General features: G+C 32.0%; 1 pseudogene; it reads right to left on the reverse strand.

The window, feature by feature from the left end:
• Nucleotides 1-1,503: 1,503 nt before the first annotated feature.
• Nucleotides 1,504-4,715, reverse strand: LOC121220849 (lysosomal Pro-X carboxypeptidase-like; annotated as a pseudogene).
• Between the last annotated feature and the right edge of the window lie 5,249 nt (nucleotides 4,716-9,964).

Below are 9,964 nucleotides of genomic sequence, written 5' to 3' on the forward strand. Positions count from 1 at the left end.
CATTTTTAACAAATATTTTAAATTATTTTAAATCCCTGAGCATTAGCGGCGCTTACTTAAAAACGCCACTAAATCCCCGAAAGCTCAGAAAACGGCGTCGTTGGGCTTAGGTATTTTTGCGGCGCTTTCCCAAAAACACCGATAAAGCCCTGAGCATTAGCGGCGCTTACCTAAAAACGACACTAAATCCCCGAAAGCTCAGAAAACGGCGTCGTTGGGCTTAGGTTTTTTTGTGGCGCTTTGTCAAAAACGCCGCTAAAGCCCTGAGCATTAGCGGCGCTTTCTTAAAAACACCGCTAAATCCCCAAAAGCTCGGAAAACGGCGTCATTGGTCTTAGGTATTTTGTGGCGCTTTATGGAAAACACCGCTAATGCTTATTTTCAGCGGCATTTTCCATGAAGCGCCGCTAATGATCGATCTTTAGCGGCGTTTGTTATCCAACCGCCGCTAAAAACGCCGCTAAAAGCCTGTTTTGGTGCAGTGTTTAAAAAGTCATCGATGAGAAAGTATGGAACGCAATCTTAAATGGTTGGAAATCTCCATTCACTGAGGTTAATGGTGTTTCAACTCCCAAACTTGAAATCACTTGGACACCTGAAGAGATAATGCAGCTAGATATAACTCGAAGGCTCTAAATGCAATATTCAATAGAGTAGACTTGGGTGTTTAGAAGAACTTACAACTGTATCTTTGCTCCCAAACCTAATCTGATAAGCATAATCTAATTATGTGATCAAGGAGGCGGTGAGAACATATGATAACTAATACAGATTTGTGGAATCAATACATCAAACCTTGAATTGTGGGTTGAATGTCTTGGAGATGTACACTTTCGAGGCTGGTTGGTTAGATAGAATGTTGTTCGTGGTTTGCCCAAGTTAGGGGGAGCAATTCATAAGTTGTGCAGTGAACGTTTGAAAGAGAAACAACATGTGTCACATCCTTGGTTGTAATTGTTTAAGGAACTAGTCTTTTAGAGTTTTATACATGGATTTAAAGACATGAAATCATCCTTAAGTGATAATTATAACGAATCCAATCTTACCCCGAACATGATTTTGTAATGTTATATACAAACTTCAGTTCAACTTAAAAAGTCCTTTTATCTTGGGTTGAAAAAGTTAAAATTTTTAACTTTTCCTAGGCCAAAAGTGATTTTAGCTAATTAATTACCTTTTTGTCCTCATCAATTTTCACTATAACAATTTCTTCTTCTCTCTGGTTCTTTTTTATTTTCCTTCTATTTTCTTCCATTTTTAAGATCTTAAATTTTTTTTTTTAAAAAGAATACAACTATGCTAATATCTAATTACAAATATTTAATGATTATATTTAAATATTTAAAATATAGTTTATATATTTTAATCAAATTTTATAAATAATTAATATTAATTACTTAGATACATTTAAAATTAATATTTCATATATTAAAATATTAACAATAAGTTATAATAAATTATTTTATATTCTTACTAAAATATCATAATATTAACTAATTTGAACATTATTTATATGCATACATTTTTTAATTAGATCCATATGAATACATTTAAACATTAATAAGAGAAGCCTTAAGTCTGGCTATTAATTATTCAAGAGAAGCAAATTGATAAAATTTCCATCTTGGAAATTAACTAATTAATTAAGTAAACTATTCCTATTGTTTAAATAGAATGTCTTTGAGATCAGCATAGTACTGAGCTATCCATCCTCTGATGATCTTCACCTCTGTTTGTCGTTGCTTCACCAGCCATTCTGGATCGCTTGCAGTTTGTGCATGTATATCCAAGCAATGAGATCCTGCATTTTATACATAATTTTCATTACTTTTCCCTTCCATTTTTCTATACTAATTTTAATGGACTAATAAATATATATACTTACCATTTACAGTTTTTACAGCAAGAATACTTTCTGAAATATTTTCCAGAACCCTACAATAAATTTAAAAAATAACTTAAGAGATAAAATTTGCCTTCTATTTTGTATACGAGACTTTTTTCATGTATGATTATTACCCGCCCCCACTGTAAGGATCTCGCAAACCATTTGAAAATATGATGTTGCTACCAAATCTCTGGAGAATAAGTTTTATATCCTGCAAAATTTTGCATTTTTAAATAAGAGGTTTTATCAATAATAAAATATTAAAAAGAAAAAAGAAATATGGTGAAGAAAATATTAAAGGTACATGGCCACCGTAGTAAGAAGTGACCCAATGAGGGCGAGGAAGAACACCAAAGATTGTCTTGCAATGTTGTATAAAGCTGGTTAGGTTAAACGGAGCAGGTTGGAACATCGTCCCGTTCCCGATGCCTTTGGGTATCACCATTTCACTGCATCTCTAAATATATATATGTCATAATATGATTTTAAATTTTTATACTAATTACTTCGGTTAAAATATTAATTTATTTTTTTATTAAAAACATTTTTAATACTGAATTATCTAATAATATCGTAAAAGTAAAAAAAGACTAAAATGTTAAATTGAGTTTATAGATTAAAATCATAATTTAACTTTAAAAAAAAAATTGAAGAGATGGTTTGTTTAAAAAAAATTATATTCCTCGTCACCGCACTGTTTTGTTGTTTATGAGTTGAGAGGAGAGATAAATAATTTTAAGTATTTATGTCAAAAAAAAAATATATAATCAAAATTAAAAAAAAGGGGGTAATTTTCGATTTAGCCGTCTTAATTAAAGCTCAATTAAATAATCATTCATAAGGAACAGATAACAACTACCAAACAAAGCAATAAACGTTGCCCCAAAGTTTGTTCTATATATCTTGTTGGTTTTAGCATTGTCATATTCATGGTATTAATATTGTCAATATTATTTATTAATCTAAGAAATTAATTTATTTTAAAAATAATATTTCGAATGTTCACATCTGAAATATGTATTTATTTAATTTTTCCAAGGTTAGTCTTAGATAATATTTGGTGAAAAGAGTATGTGAATATATACCTGCCATCTCCATCCTTCAGTTGTTTCGGATTCATTGGTTTGTTGATTAATATAGCAAGAAAGATTCCCATAAGCAACAACGCCTGCAAAAATCTTACTAAGAATATCTTGCGTTTCATTTGCTCCATCGATTCCTCTACATATCACCGTTACTGGATATCGTGGGGGCTATTATATTGTGCTGCTAAGGCATACATATTCTTCAATGCGATTTTTAGCTCTGAAGATTTGGTCAGAGGTCTAGTAACCAACAAAAGCAATTAATTGGTTGATTTGAGATTGCATAAATTACATGAATTAAATTTCGAGTTTTAATTGTACTTTGATAGAATTATATGCATGCTTTCAAATGGAATGGGGGAATTGGATGTTCATACTTGCAAGTGTTGAATATCATGCTGAGGGTTGAAAGACCATTGGGTTGGGAAGCAATTTTGTCGATTACAGACCACGAATTCCGTATGGTTTGGTAGCAGCTCTCACTCGCTTCCTGTACATGATTTCCTTATCACATTAAAATTGAATTCACGAGGTGAAGAAAAATTAAGACGAAAGTTAAGGGTAATAAATACCCTAAAATCCTTGGTGACGACTGAATAGTAAGCTCCACTTGGTGTAATGTTGTCGAAGTAAAGAATTGGAGCTGATGAGGCCAAAGCTCCCAAAGCAACATGAGGATACTTTAAACGTAACCATGAAGCAAGCACTGTTTTCAGTTCCATTGAAAAACAAAAATGATAACCAACAGTAACGGACAGGGGCGACCAAAAATTATATAATTTTAAGGGGTCCAAGTTCAAAAAAGTTGGGCTAAAAGGTTAAGAATTTTACGATAATGATTGTACTTACTTCCTCCATAGGATCCTCCAACAACGATGACCGGAGAATAAAAAGCACGAAGTTTGCTCTTGATATGCATGATGATTTCTGCATAGTCAGCTATAGCTTGTGCAGAGTTGAAATACCCCAAAGTGCTTGCATTTTTAAAGGCTTCTTCTCTTGATCCAAATGGTATTGATTTCCCATAGTATCGATGCTGATCAAGGTATATATATCGATAATCAATGTCATAGAAACTTGTTTTTCTTTTTTAATATAGTTTCAATTCTTTACCTCAATGTAGACAAGGAGAGCATTGAAGCTGACGGCACTATCATTGAGAAAACCGATTGCGGTAAGAGAAACGTTGAGAGGCGACTCCGCTCCGAGATAGGCTAAAATTGGCGCACTGTTGTTTGCTCCGCCCCAATATTTGAAATTCATGACGTATCTTTGCTGGAAAGTGCCGTAGCTTTGAGGTTGGTAGTTGAAGTGATCAAGTGTTTGAGGGTAATAGCAAGTTTGAAGATCATCTGAAACTGCTGCCGAAGATAAAAGGTCAGGGTCTTCCATGATTATTCCTCTAGTCGGGCTAAGCCTCGGAATGTCTGTCCAGCCGGCAGCGATGCCAGTCGACGCAATTGAAAGAATCATAACCATGAATTTAACCCATTTGACTGGAAATTTAGGAGAATAGTTCATTGCTCTGATTTTATCTACGAAAGAGTAGTATGATTTGTTAGGCTTTGTTTTTTTAGCTACGAAGGTTTTGGCAATGCCAGGGTCCAAACAACAATTGCTCATATATATAGTAGTACGGCTTTTACTTGGTATTTTCCTCCCAAAAGAATGCTCACAAGAAAATGAGTAAAAATAAGAATTTGTTTGCTCTAAAGCCTTGTCCATCTTGTCTATGTGAAGCATGCTGCTCTAAAACTTTGACCATCTTTTCTACATCAACATTATTATCTATACTATTATTTAAATATATGATTGAATAATTCACCTTAATTCAATTAAAAGAATTAGTAAAATATCTTTATATATTTTAAATAAATTTAATTATTATAAGGATATTTTTTCTTCTTTTTATTTTTAAAATAAACAATAAAAAATTGCTAAGGTTAATATTTGAACTTAACTATAAGCATCTATAATTTTTTTTTACCTATTCAACCGATGCCTTATTTTAATATTCTTTTATAAAATTAAATTTTATTACATAAATTGTTTCACCCCACGTCCAAAAATAAATTTAGGGGAGTTGGTAGGCCCTGATCCCCTCTAAAATTTGAAAACTTTCTTTAAAATCTTTTAAAATTTTAATTTTTAATTTTGATATTATAATTAGTTTTTAAGAAAACAAATTTGTGTTTGCCCCCAAAAAAGTTTTTAATTTTTTTAATTGAATTTATTTTATAAAATATATAATTTTTATAATAAATTTAGTAACACTTTTAGTTTAATTTGGTAAACTAATACAAAGTAGTACTTAAATATTAATTTGGTAAAAATAAAGTTTAGTAATTGTAACATCTAAGTATAAATGGTATCTAAATATTAACTAGGTAAAAAATAAAGTTAAATAATTATAATATTCAATACAAATTAAGCATTTAATTTATTTGTTTTTCCTAAATTTTATTAATTAAGATTATCTCGAATTTAAAAATACTTAAAGGTAGGTTCTACCTGTAACATGTATATATCTCGGCCCCTTTAGCAACAATTCTAGCTTCGCCCTTCCCACATTATTTGTATATATCAATAATGCCATTGATTGAATTGGTGGTACAAGTAAACTCGTATCAACTAAAAAAATGGCAATACCATTATAAACAATTGGAGTGCATTTAATATAATCAATTTGTTGTATTTATCTATTTAAATTTCTTTTTTCATAATTTAAACTATTTTTTATTTTAATTTTGTACATATTGCATATATGTTAGTTTCAAACATTACATTTCATTATTTATTGTATATTATTTTTAAACACGTATATGCGTTCTAAATACGTAAATTCCACATGCATACGTGTGTGATAAAATTTCTTGATATTATTATCGTTCAAGAAGAAGTGTAAGGTTAAATTGGATTTTTAGGTCAAATCTATTATTAGTCTTTGTATTATGTGTAAGTTATGGATTTAATCCAATTGAAGAGTAAAAAATTAGAGTTGATAGTGCTCCTGATTCTGCATCATATGAACCTGTCCACAACCTTGCAGCTGCTCAATGAGCCAATATTATTTCCTACGTTGAAAATAAGATAAATGCCATAAATGCTGAGCTACATCGACTTAACAAGGCCAAAGATGCTCTTAAGTTCCTTCTAATTTAAAATATGAATTTTTGACAAAAATGAGGGGTATAGAACAGGGGAAGCAACAAACAGAAATAGGGAAGAAAGATGTTCACTTCCTTTTTCTTTTAACATAAAATTGAAGCTAACCTAAACGGCTAGCCAGAGAACTAAAAATTTGTGCTCCTTTCTTGCCAAACTAATAACTCCACCGCCGGAGGTGGATTCTAGAAGACGTGTAAGCCCAAAGGAAGTCCCCAAGCCACCTTAATCATTGCATCCGCTGCAGAGTTAGTATTTCGTGAGATGCGTTGCATGATGATTATTGATGGTCTATAAAACCAATAAACTATTTTTTAATACTCTACTAATATGACCGCATTTTGGTGTGCGTGCGTTAAGATTATGAATAAACACAAATACAACTGCAACTATAGTTATAGCGGTATATTGCAAGCGTGACAGGTCAGTTGTAATATTTATAAGTGTTATAATAGAACATTTTGAGTATTTCAATGATCGAACCTAAGAGAGTATCAAATTGATAAATGTGTTTATCAAATTAATTACAAGTTAAACAATTACTAATCTAATCGAGTTGGAAATATTAGTGCATCCGAAAAATTAATCTGAATAAACTAAATCTAAATTATCAACAAAACTAAGTAATCTAATTCAATTCTCCCTTGCCTTAGAACTACCCAAATTATCAAAGCGATGGTCAATTGATCCACTAATTGTTCACTAAGCTAATAAGCATGACATGAAAATATTGCTTGCCACACTCCTAACTTGGATTCTCCTTTCGGTCTCATCCTAACTAGAAATTACCACCTAAGCTCTCCTCTCGATCTTACCTAGGTACATAAATCTCCTTTCGGTCTCTCTACGTGGTACATTCATAATGAAGTTCTAAATGATAAGATATTCTTTCGGTTTCACCTATCTCGATTTTCCACTAGAGGTGTCAATTCTAGTGTATAAAGCACTTTGATACAAATGAACAAATGATAAATCACAAGCACGAACATCAATTTAGACCAATAATTAATTTCGTAATCAATCACTGACAAATTTAGCACATGACCAAACTTAAATCCCACACAAACATTTTAACGAACACATGATAGACATAAACTATAAAAGACAAGAGTTTGAGAAAATGTTTATTAATAGATTGAAATCCGATGAAGCCCACAAGCTTGATCATCTCCATTAGCAGAGTTCTCGACAAAAAGAGAAGAAAACCTACAACTATGGAGAGAATTTTATGCCCCTTTTGAGAGAATTCTATGAGAATTAGGGTTTTGTTTTCTTGTTTTTTCTATGAGAGTTAAGGCTTTGTATTCAAGGTTTTGGGTAATGTACATTTAGTACATTTAGATTTATTTTCTCCATATTGTATCTCGTTTATTTACTCATTTAGTGAAAAGCCGAAGTCTCCTTTTGTCTAAGGTTTTTATCCTCTTCGGAGGAGTTTTCCACATAAAATTTGTGTGTTCAATCTTCTCTACCTTTTCTATTTCATTGTTTATACAAATTGATCCCCAATAAACTATTATCAGAGCTTGGTTAGATTTTGCAATTGACCCGTTCAGGGATGGCGATAATGAATTTTGATATCGAGAAGTTCGATAGAATCACATATTTCAGATTGTAGCATTTTTGGATAAAGCGGAGTGTTTAAAGCAAGGTTGGTTGCAATGGGTGACAATCAAGTAGAGGGAGTTGATTTCTTCGATGTTTTCTCTCCTATTGTGAAACACACATCTATTTGTGTATCATTGACCCTTGTTACATTATACAACCTTAATTTGAAGACTAAGAGTCTTTCGATTTCCTAGTTCGAGAATGATTTGGGCTTGGTTGACATTCTACAAAGATCGAGTTTGACCCGTGGCGGGGCCTGGAGAAGAAGGTATGGCAATACAAGTCAATTTGGAGATTTGTGGGTGTGTACCTCGCATTTATCAGATAATTTGCAGGCACTTAACAAAAACATATACGAGATAGGCACAACGTCATGACGTGAAGGACACCGACGTCATGATGAAGGGCGACGACACAACGAGAGACTTCGTGACGACACAATGAGTTCTCCAATTGACAGAGAGGGCGACATCGTGACGAGCAAGCATGGGACATCACAATGGCGCGACACATTCCTCAAGTAATACACTCGGGTTTTAACAGCCAAGCAGGACTTCTTCTCCCAATCGAACTTTGATTACTTCAGGGATATTTTAGTCATTTTAGCCCTTTAAACTTAGCCTATTTAAAGGAGCTTTGTATCCCTATTTCGATGAGGCAATTGAAGATGTAGTACTACAGGGCTTTTCTTTTGAGGCGACAAGATGTAGTCACAAATGAGTTTTGGTAAGAGTTTTCATGGTAACTATAGAGAGAATTTTGTATGCCTTTTGAGAGAACTCAATGAGAATTAAGATTTTGTTTTTTGATTTGTTCTATGAGAGTTAGGGCTTTGTATTTGGGGTTTTGGGTAATGTACGTTTAGTACATTTAGATTTGTTTTCTCCATATTGTACTCTCATTTTTTTCACGTAAAATTTGTGTGTTCGATCTTCTCTACCTTTTCTATTTTGTTGTTTATACGGGTCGATTCCCAACAGAAAATGCTTATGTACCATGTTGACACCATTTTTTGGATGAAACGGGGTCGACTTGGATTTTGAAAAAAGAATGAAAACGGGAGTCGCCACCAATCCTTTTTTGATGAGGTGTGATCGGGTCACCTCGAAAAGTGGTTGTTTTTAATAAACGATTTAATTTTTATTAAAACAACGATTTTAGTCTACGAAATTCAGAAAAATGAGTTCGGGAGTCGGTTACGCACGAGGAAGGATTAGCACCCTCGATACGTCCAAAATTGGTACCCAGTTGATTACTTAATCTCTTGATGTTGAAAATTAAAACTCGAAAAGAATTTAAAAATACGATCCCTCTTTATGTTGTGTTATTTTAAAATTACTCGAATAAATCAAAATGGAAAATGCCTTCTTATCTCGAAGTAACAAGATGTCACATCTAGTAAGTTAGGACACGACACCTCGTATTTTTGAGAGTAAGCTTGCCTTTTATTTTTTATTTAAACCTCATTTATTTCAATTTTCAAAGGATATTCGATTATTTAGGAACAACGCGAGAAAAATCGAAGCTCAGTAAGTTAGGGCACAATTTTCTCGAATTTTCTAAATACGGAATATTGCCTTTATTATTGAAAGTTTAAAAGGGTATTTGGCCAGTTGGTTGAATGAGGAATCGAAACCCAGCACGTTAGGGCACGTTTTCTCGAACTTTCCAAACGTGAAATATTGCCTTAATTTAAAACTTTACCCTTTTTGAATAATTGCGAGTACAATACTCAAACGAGATGCATTTGTTTTATTTAGGACAAAATACAATGATTTATTATTGGAGTGTACAAATCGAGCGTAGCTTTGAAGTGATGAAATGAAATTGAATGATAACGGAACATGACATAACAATTTATGAATAAAATGATACATCAATGCATGACAAATATACACGGATACAAATAAGCAAATTATAGTACGCACAACGACAATGAACACACAATATATCTAATTTAAATACCAACATTACTAATCAAAGGAAAATAAAACAAAATATAATATATATAAATATATATACAAAAATCTAGAGTAAATAGTAATCCAAGATGAATGATTTATAAGAACAATAAATAATAAAATGTTCGAATAAACAATATACAAGAAAACTTAAAATAAATGAATATAAAAAATTTTAAAATAAATAATATTATATATATAAGAAAAAAGTATAAACAACTAAAAAAATGTACATACATACGAAAATTTAAAAGAAA

Source organism: Gossypium hirsutum, chromosome D09, assembly GCF_007990345.1.
Source record: "Gossypium hirsutum isolate 1008001.06 chromosome D09, Gossypium_hirsutum_v2.1, whole genome shotgun sequence".
Taxonomy (NCBI): Eukaryota; Viridiplantae; Streptophyta; class Magnoliopsida; order Malvales; family Malvaceae; genus Gossypium; species Gossypium hirsutum.